The 9,456-nt window shown below is 40.0% G+C and overlaps 1 long non-coding RNA gene across 1 annotated transcript; it reads right to left on the bottom strand.

The window, feature by feature from the left end:
- Positions 1–1,599: 1,599 nt before the first annotated feature.
- Positions 1,600–4,869, bottom strand: LOC123376284. The gene is made up of 3 exons (XR_006581745.1): positions 4,683–4,869; positions 4,031–4,406; positions 1,600–3,682 (listed from the first exon to the last, which is right to left on the bottom strand). It is a non-coding gene; the product is annotated as an uncharacterized LOC123376284 (long non-coding RNA).
- Between the last annotated feature and the right edge of the window lie 4,587 nt (positions 4,870–9,456).

Raw genomic sequence — 9,456 nt, 5'->3', positions numbered from 1 at the left:
GAAGTCACTGTAGTAACCCTGCTGTTATCTATTTAATTGGATAATAAACTCATTTGATTTTACTCTGCCCTCAAATTCTCAAAATGCTGCATGGCTTTGTCCAGGTTAGGGCATAATTACAATGTAGATGTTGAAAGGAGGAGGTGGAAATTTTGACAAATGGTTAGATGGTATCAGGGCTTTTGACACCAGGGAGTCCCAGGAGATGGGTTTGGTTTTTAGCAGCCTGTAGGCAGTTAAGGTTTTTTATACTGAGGAGTGGATGTATCTCTTTCCTTTCTCCTTTTGCATGGGACAGAAGGGGTCTTTCAATTTGGGGCAATAGGATTTTATAATCCTCATTCTCCAGCCCCACAAATGTTGACAATAACTGCCTGCCCCAGTATCTACCATTATCTCCAGCTACAATGTACTGGTATAAGCATGGCAGCTGGATGTTTCTGATAACTTGATCAGCAGTGTAGCTAACAATGCTGACATTTAAATAGCTATAGCTAGACTTCAGCATTAATACCCCCATTGAAATGAATGGGGTGGCTCATTGCTCTCAAAGGTGTTGGTATGTGCTGTCTACAGACTCAGACAGGCATCACTGCTTTTCTTAACCTTCAAAATGTGAACTGAGAGTATCTTCACTTCTTTTTTAGTGGAAGCTTTGGTTTTGTTGCAACATTACACATTTATGAATGGGGAATTTTGCAGTCATTTATTAGGAGGCATAATTGCATTAGTCACAGAGCCTCGACTGCACTCTCTTGATACTCTCACTGGGGTGAACATATGCAGCATACCTACCACTGCAAAGTACAGCATCATCTTGTTATGCTCTTTTTTCATCCACCAGTTTCTCAAGCTCATGATATAGTATGTTTCATTGTGCCACTCCCAATGCAAAATTTCAGTTTCCCTTTTTGTTCTATTTATTTATTTTTCTTTACAAAGTTCTGAATAAGAAAGAACATACTCTTTAAATATTAATTGGCAGCTATAAACACCAAGGTTGGAGAGGAATTGTTTAGGATTGTACACAGTGGTATTACTAGGAATAAGTGATTATCAATCTAGACATCTACTCCATGTTCATCACTATAGTTTCTGGGGTCCTCATCGTGGAGCAATGGGATGAAACTGAGGCAGTAATCATTTAGGCTAAACATCAGGAAACACTTCCTGAGAGTGACCTGTATTAAGTTGTGGGAATTGTCTCTCAAAGGAAGCAGTAGAATTGCCATCATTGGTGGAGAGAGGTGAAGTAAATTGGACAGTATTCTAGCATATGTACCAGAAGAACCAATTCTGAATTGGCACAGAGATGGGATGTCCTAAAGAGTCTTTTCCTTCTCTAACAGTTGGAAGTGGGATAGCTCCAATAAAATGACACATTATGAGAAGTAACCAAGTAAAGTGCCACTGTGATGAGATGAGATGGATATCTCTGCCAGAGCAACAAATCAATGAACAGTAGCACAATTTTCCCTTTCAAGTTTAAAAATAACAGAAAAATTGTATACACAGAAGAGTGAGCACACGGTTCTTTCACCTTTGCTGAAATATGACTCATTGGTGTGAGCCTCTGTGTGTCTAGTTTGGTGATGTAGTAGTCTCAGAGATAGCATGCAATGTGCCAGTTACTATGGTAACAAGATGTTTTTCACTGATGACTTGTTAAAATGGTGGCATATAAATAACACATGTATGGTACATTGTCTTTGGGAGAGAGCAACTCTTGTCTTGGGATTGTAAGAACATGCTTTCTTTATTTTCTTTCTTCCCTGTCCCCTGTCCCTGTCTTCCCTGTGTATTTTTGATGTGCATATGTATCTAATATATCATTTTGCCTCATTTTTCAGCACTCTCTATCCTCTTTTGAAACTGTACAGGATACAGACCTGATGTGAGGAAATGAAAGGTGACTGAATAATTGTACATGTGGTTAAGAAAAAGTATTGATAGAGTGGAAACCAAAAGCATTCACACTGGAAATAATGCTGAGACCCTCATTGCACATGCCATAAAAATGATGCTTAGTTATGATTTGATCCCGCAAGGTGCAGCGTAGGCTAACCCCCATCAACAAAGAACATAAATATGTCTTTAACCTTAGGCACCAGAGTAGTTCCATTGACTTTAATTAGATTACTTGTGCACTTAAACTAGCTTGTGCTTATGTGCTTTGCTGGATTGGGGCCTGAACACCTTGTAGAATCAAGCCTGTACACATTTGTGGGAATTGAGTATTGTGGTTACTGTTTTTCCCAACTTCTCTGTCTGTTTGGTTAAGAAGTCAGTACAGATAAGAGGAGAAAACAAATTCATTTTGTAGTTATAGGGTGATCAGAGGCAAGCCCAGACATCTCTTTCCTGTTTGCAATTTTTGCACCAAAAACAACAAAAAAAACCAACCAAACCACACACACACAAAAAAAACCTTACCCATTTTCTTTACTTTTTAAGAGAAAATGTAGCATTACAATCTACATGGAAAATTTGGTAAACTGTACCAATTTGCAAAATTTAATGAAATGCATGAAATTAACATGTAGCACATGAACTAGTATTGTTTTAGGTAATGTAAGCATTTACTTGGGTAGAGGAAAAGGGGGTTGATTATGTGGAAGTGAGATTTTAGAGTGTCCTGCTATGCTATAGCAGGAGTGAAAAAGAATTAGCAAAGAGGAAGATAGTATTTATTAATACAAAAAAATTACAGAAGAAATGACAAAGCCCCTATGCTGCACAAGAGCGAACCATAGTACCAAGCATGATGCCCTATTTCTTCATCCAGTCTTTGTTGCATAATCGCTAGGAATGGAGGACTCCCATAATAAATTTGTTGAGATATTGACATACTCTAAAGGGTAGCTGTGTTTCTCAGCCAGATGGCAAGATGGAGTTAGACAAACATCCTATACCCTGTAAATACTTTCACAGAGCCTGGGATGTAGTGGTTTTACTTCTTGGACCCATACACCTAAGACAGAAGATAGGAGGCCAGCCAATTAATTTCCCGCTGTAGAACCTGAGGCTGTCACTTCTCACCCAGAAAGCTAGTAAAAGTTAAAAGCAGATCTCCATGGGGAAAGAGGGCACTGGAAAGAAGACTCCTGACATGTTGTATTGAGATGGAGAGAAGGTGTAATAGTTGTTAATGGGATTAGGTAATATTTGGATTCAGTGATCTAAATATTAGGACCATTGAATACAACCATCTGCTGAATCCACATAGTAGCAAATGCATCCATTCCTCATAACAAGCCTAGGAAAATCAGGAGACCAATAATCTGTCCTGGAGACTAAGGAAGAAGATGATAGCCAAAGGAGAAATATAATTGTTTGCTTCCCTAATTACTGCAGTGCAACATGGGACATCAATGCAGGAAACCTGGAAGTTGTGGCTGCATCTTTTATGAGACTGAATGATAGCATCCAAGAAGGTGGTAGCTGAATCTTCTGCCTACCTCCTTTGTGATATGAGACATTCTCTCTGGAGACAAGAACCTGCTGTTGTGATTTGCCACACTATGTTATAAATAATAGTCAAGCTATATAATAATCAGATATAAAGTTCTCTTGAGGTGACTCCAGATTCATTGATCCAAGACCAGCAATGTCCATGTTTACTCCAAGGAATGATAAATCTTGGTATTCATCTGCACAGGTACTCAGTGTGTAGTGGTCTCCACTTAAAAAGATAAATTTAACAAATTTATTTCCTATTCTAAGAACCAGGGGAAATTGGCATAACTCCAATAACATCACTCATTCTCTCTCTCTCTCTCTCTCTCTCTCTCTCTCTCTCTCTCTCTCTCTCTCTCTCACACACACACACACACACACACCCCCCAAATGTTACAAGAACATTATTAAGGTCAAGCACCCAAAATTTGGGAAATGCCAAAATTAATGTTACATGCTCATATATTTCTTTTTCCACAAGACCCCTCTCTAGGAAATCCTTGTATAAAAGCTAAGCATTATTTATTATTAAATTATTATAGTATTCAAGATCTGGAAGAAAACTTCTACTCACTTTTGGAGAGGTGAATAGTTTTCACTGAACTCAACTGCAGCCAATCAGGATGCACTGATGTGCATATGAGCTCTGAATCTCAACTATACTCCCCACCTCATTTCTGTTAGCCTTTGAGAAGATGAAAATTAGGAGCTTACTGACGTCCAGGGAGGAGGGTTATGGCAGTGGGACTCAGGTGAACCAGGTTTAAACACCTGGGTCTGCCACAGATAGCTGGGTGTTCCTGGGTAACTCACTGAACCACGCTGCTTCAGGTCCCCATCTGTCAGATGGAGATGATAATCCTTCCCTATTGCACAAGGCTGTTGTGAAGATAAATCCATAAATACTTCAAGGCACTTGTAGCTTATGAAGATGGAAGCTGTATAAGTACCTAGTTAGAGAAAAAGAGATCACTGAGCTACGATTTTCTTCTTTTATATAATGACATCTAATAGAAAAACAAATCAAAATAAAACATTCACGCTAATAATTCAGAGGGCAAATCTTCCCTAATCTCATGTAAAAGTAGAGATGTCAAAAGCATTTCAATTTCAAAACTTTTTTCCTTCAAAAGGGACATTTTTAATGAACATTTTCACAAAAAAGTACTTTTTTTGTTTTTTTTTTAAAAAAAGGCAGTTCTCTGTAAAACCAAATGTCTACTAACCAGACCAGAAGCTGCAGTTTATCAGCTGGGAGATACCTGCTGCCTTCTCATTTCATATTTTTAAAGTCAAAATAAACAAGTGATGTGAAGCAGAGAAACAAACTGAGAGGACTCAAACAAACAAAGCTGCCCAAATTAGTAACTAGCTACAGGCTAGCAATGTGCCTAGGGCAACATACAGCTGATGGATAATATGCTGCTACAATTAACTCTTGTTTCTCTCCTAAATAATGTCCTGATGCTGCGTCAGAATCTGTTAGCACAGACCCCCTGAACCTGTGTTGAGTCTCATTGAAGTTAATGGAATTCAGCATAGATGTGGGGGTATATGCTACCAGATCCCAATGCGGCATCACGGCAGAAATTAGTAATAGCATCATGAGCAGCAACAGTGGCCTACTAAGAGAAGGTAAGAGATGGTTATGGTGCTCTGTAAGATAGAGCCAAGAGCCAGAGGCTAGTTTGCCTGAGTAACAGCAAAAGATCTTACTGAATCTGTTCTTGCTGCAGATGCTGTTGTGGCTGCAGCCATGCCTCCTTTTATCAGTACTATGTCTTTGTGTTAGTGATAGCTAAACTATGGGCCAGTTCTTTCCTATATTTGTGCTCAACTTTCATTGATTTCAACAGCAGTTGCACATGCATATCTGTGGGCAGAGTTTGGTAACTGACCCCTTCTTAATTGCTGCCATGTGTGCCTGTCTCTCTTGCTTCTGTTAAGGTTGCCCCAGTATTCTTGCTAATCTTGCAATTGAGGCTTGCTTCTTCTAGACTTGTATTTTAAACCTTTTTATTAGGAATATTATAAAATAATTTCCCTGATTTCCACAATCCTCTTCTTACCTTCAACCTCAAGTTAAAAAAAGCTGTAAAAAGAAGAGATTGCAATTTTCAGACAAGAGAAAGCAGGGGGGCTGATTCTGCAGACCCTTAGGTGTGTGAGTAATTCCAGTCATACCAGTAGCCTTGTTTAGGTCAATCGGTCTAGCCAGGTGGATGAAGATATTCATATGCTTGAGTGTTTTGCAGGATCAGGGCACAAAACTGAAGCCGTGAACCAGACAACATGGTTTTGATTTTAAATATTTAATTATAGTTTTTGTGACCCTTTTTAAAAAAGGTACTTGTATATTTTCCCCTTCCAAGTGATTAGAGAGAGAGCACAAAAGTTTAAAAAAAAAAAAAAAAAAAAGGAATGAGGCCACATGGTACTATACACCAAATTTTAATTTTGTCACCTCCCTTTTCAGTTTCACTAAATAAAGATACTTTGCAAATAGGAGTTTTTTTCCCCAGCCACTTGGAAAATCACAGACCGGCACTGTCACTGATTTTGCCCTTCAAACATGATATTTTACAGACTATTCCAGTAATTAACATTGCAATATGCAAACTCTGCAAACTTCCCAAAAAAATCATTATATATATATATATATATATATATAAAAATTGCCAGGGACATTCAACAAGATCTATGTGAGTGAAAATTCCACAGATCAGGTATCTACATATAATTGTTCCTGTTTGCCATAAATAAAAACAATTTATTTTACATTTTCAACCAGTTTAATTTCATTTTAACACAGATGTGATTTATCTTCTACAGTGAAATGGAATCACCTTCTTCCTGAGTCACTGGGGCAGGGTTGAGCTAGTCAAATGTTGTAGATGCTAACACAACAATGCATGAAAAATAGGCTTTAATCTTCCATGGCATCTGAGGAGGAGGAGGAACAGCAGTGGAGGAAGGAGAGGTGATTCATAATAATAAGAAAAGCCCATTTAGAAATAGCTTTTCATCTTGAAGATAAGAGAGAACAATTAGGATGTTGAATGGGTTACTAGTGGTCCTGTGACAGGAGTTCAGATACGTGAAAAAATTCAATAGCTAACTTACTACTTTATAGCAAAGCAGGATAGGTGTTTCTATGCGTGTGTCTGTGCTGTATGGAATAATTTAAACCTGATTTATGGTTAACATATTCTGCTTATTTACAGAGACTGATGAGATAACTATTATAAAAAGATAAACTTTGCACCTTCTGGTTATTGAAAAAATGATATGTAGTTTGTACAAATTAATTGTATTTAATTTGGTTGCCTCAGTCCCTTTACTTCTTTCTTGCTAACAGAAATACATGGTATTCTAATACACTTTTTGTATTTAAATTGTTTTCTTCTTTTGCTTCATGGTTTTTGTAATACAAAACCAGTAGGCAGTGATCCATGCAGACTTCCATTTATAATATTAATACATGCAATATTCCATGCTAATCCATCTCATTAATATTAAAACAAGAAGTGTAAGACTGGTGAGCACTTAATCATTTGCAATTAGCACCTAACTGCTAATTCTGTGGAGGGCTCTTAGAAAGAAAGAAGTGGGGGGGAAGTAGCAGCAGTTTGCTCAACGTTAGTTGATTTAACTTAGAGTATTTAATACAGGGAAAACTCAGTAATTAGAACAATTCTTGTGGCCTGACAACTTTCCTTTAATTGATCATTTAAAAATAAAATAAAGTCCCAGTCCTCTCTCTCTCTCCCTCAAAGAGAGCAATAGCAGGATGAACACTACCAAATTGACAATCTAGTTTTAGATTCTGCCTTTGGTAGTTTTATGATGATCCGGACTGTAACCTGCTTAGGACAGGGAACATATCTTTACTCATTGTGTAAGGTCCAATGCCACACTTCTAGTACTATATACACATAGTAAATAATAATCTGGAGCTGAAAAAAGTGCCCAGATCATCTTGTTAAAATACTGATCTCAAAATTCAGTGAGTGGGAGGGGGAAGAGGATTGGGTTGGAGCAGCCTTCTACTATTCTTTGTTGGTGGCTTCTGTTCTGTTCTATCCATTTCATGCCCACCACTGTAGTATTTTAGCAGCCTGAGATTACAGGTAATTCAGGGTTTGTCAACTAGGGGAAGTTATACTGGTATAAAATAAGGTGTGAATTTAAACGGATATAGTTATATTTGTGTAATTCCCTATGTCGCTGCTCTTTCTCCAGAATAAGAGTGGCCTTTTTTAGGAGGGGGTTTAGTTTGTCACTTTGGAAAGAGGTTTAAACTAAACTGAAAAAAGCCAGTCTTGTATATGAAGGGTCTACGCCATATAACTATATAGAGTTAACTCTAGCAGTATAACTATAGAAGTGTAACTGGTCAAACTTTCCCGTGTAGACAAGCCCTTAGTGAAGGGATTATGTGAAATTTATTTTTAAAATGGTGACATGACCTGGAACAGGCACACCTCTGCCAGTGACTTGTGTCAAGTCTTATACTAGGGAACTGCCTCTTCACCTTGTCTTTCTTCCCTTTTATATATTTGGACCTTCATAAAACTACTGTCCTCTCATTTTTCTGTTGTCCACTAATGCACTGGTGTTTGCTCTTCTAGGAGGCATGGCTTCTGGGGGGGGTGTGGAGGGTTGAATAGTGATCTGATTAGAGCACAGGACTGGAAAGCAGGATGCACAGCTGTATTGCCAGCTTTGCTGCTGACTTCCTATGGGGCCTCATACAAATCAAATACTCTCTTTGGTTGAGGCTAACTATCTGTGAAATGGGAATAATAATAGTTGCTTACCTAACAGGGTGCTGTGGGTTTCATTATTGTTTGGAAAGAGTTTTGAGATTCTTGGATGAATGGTGCTACATATATGTATATGCAGTGGACTATTATTATGAATCACAGGCAGAAAGAATCTATTCATGCAGCATGGAACTTCTGAAGGGACAATGACAGCAAGGTAGAAGTGCAGAGTTACAAATAGCCTTTCTGTCATTAACCCTGAGGGAAATGTATATACATTTTTAGGATTTATGGTTGAGGATGGGAGCAAAATTAGCTTGGCTCCTGCCTCTCTTCTCTTCTCACTCCCTCCTCTGCAGTGGCCTGACCTTGCACTCAGCACCTAATTCCTCCCTTTACCTTCCCTTTCTTTGAGACTTAGTACTGATTACTAGAATACTTTGCCTCCTCATCTGAGCACTGAGCTCAGGGCTCCTTGTTAGAGTTTCTTCAAACTCATGTTCTGTTCTCCCCATTGTGTCCCTACTCTGCACAAGTTACTGGCCTGAGAGGAACCAAGTTGTGGCTGGTCAGAAGGCCAGAGAATGGGAAGGGTATGTTTCTGGCCAGGAAGAAACAGGGCCAGTTTACACAAGAGCAAACTATCTTGGCCTTGCTTCCCAGAGTGAGAAACCTGCCCTCCTCTGACCAAGTCCGCAGCTACTCTAGTAACTCCCAGACAGGAACTGGCCAGTCCTTATGCTGATTAACATTTTAAGATAGAACAATATGCTAAGGGTTAAAAAACAAGGATGGGTACTTTCCAGGGGTGGTGGAGTCTTCCCAAAAGTGTGTGTGTAGGATGGGGGGGCAGAGCCCTCCACCCACTCTGTGGTCCTGCCCCTTCCCCTCCTTTTCCCTGGAGGCTTCACCCCCAGCCAATCCGGAAGACAACTGGGCCAAGGAGCCAGGGCCCCTCTACCTGCGTGGGGTTGGGGGGCCCAGGAGCAACCCGTGTCCCCGGCCCCAGGGTCCCCAGCTGGCAGGGGGTCAGATGGCAGGTCCATGGCTCCCACAGCTGCCTCTGCAGCTCTTACCCCGACCCGGCTCAAGTCAGGAGGCGGAGCCTCGGAGCTGCAGCCCAGCCATGGTACGAGCCGCTCGGGAAGCTGTGAGGGGCCGTGCCCCCCCCCCAATCTGCCTTGGCCAGGGAGCTCAGGGGGCATGGAGGAGGCCAGGGGCTGCTCTCAAGCCC

The sequence above is a fragment of the Mauremys mutica genome, chromosome 8 (assembly GCF_020497125.1).
Source record: "Mauremys mutica isolate MM-2020 ecotype Southern chromosome 8, ASM2049712v1, whole genome shotgun sequence".
NCBI classification, from domain to species: domain Eukaryota; kingdom Metazoa; phylum Chordata; order Testudines; family Geoemydidae; genus Mauremys; species Mauremys mutica.
This window is presented reverse-complemented; position numbering and strand designations above follow the sequence as displayed.